The 630-nt window shown below is 46.7% G+C and overlaps 1 protein-coding gene across 12 annotated transcripts in view; it reads right to left on the reverse strand.

Moving 5' to 3' along the window:
- The window catches only part of RBFOX1 (RNA binding protein, fox-1 homolog 1), a 2,526,522-nt gene that overhangs the window by 80,562 nt on the left and 2,445,330 nt on the right, over window positions 1-630 (reverse strand). The gene's annotated exons all lie outside the window — the stretch shown is intronic.

Raw genomic sequence — 630 nt, forward strand, 5'->3', positions numbered from 1 at the left:
CTATGTCACTGAACCCTAGTCCTCCCCTCCAGTGCATCAACTACACCCTGCAGCTCAGTATCATCAGCCAACTAGGGGCACAATCCATCACTTCTTCCAGGTCATTGAACAAAACTGCCTCCAGGACTGACCCCTGGGGCACTCTACTTGATACTGACTGCCAACTAGATAGCAAGCCATTGACTACTACCCTTCAAGCCTGATGATCCAACCAGTTTTCTATCCACCTTAAAGTCCATTAATCCAATCTCTACTTCCTTATCTTGCCTCTAAGAATGATGTGGGAGACCATATCAAAAGCCTTGCTAAAATCAAGATATACTGCATCTACTGGTCTCCCCACATTCACTGAATGAGTCATATCATCGTGAGTCTTTGGAGGATTGGGTCAAAAGGAATCTCATGAGGTTCAACAGAACAAGTACAAAATCCTGCACTTAGGATAGAAAAATCCCATCCACCAGTACAGGCTGGGGGCTCACTGGTTGGGCAGCATCTCTGCAAAATAGGGTCTGCAGGTTACAGTGGACAATAAGATGAATATGAGCCAACAGGGTGCCCTTGTTGCCAAGAAGGCTAATGGCATCCTGGGCTGCATTCATAGGAGTGTTGCCACCAGGTCAAGGTAGT

This window comes from Gavialis gangeticus, unplaced genomic scaffold, assembly GCF_001723915.1.
Source record: "Gavialis gangeticus isolate Ggan-Ray unplaced genomic scaffold, GavGan_comp1, whole genome shotgun sequence".
Taxonomy (NCBI): Eukaryota; Metazoa; Chordata; order Crocodylia; family Gavialidae; genus Gavialis; species Gavialis gangeticus.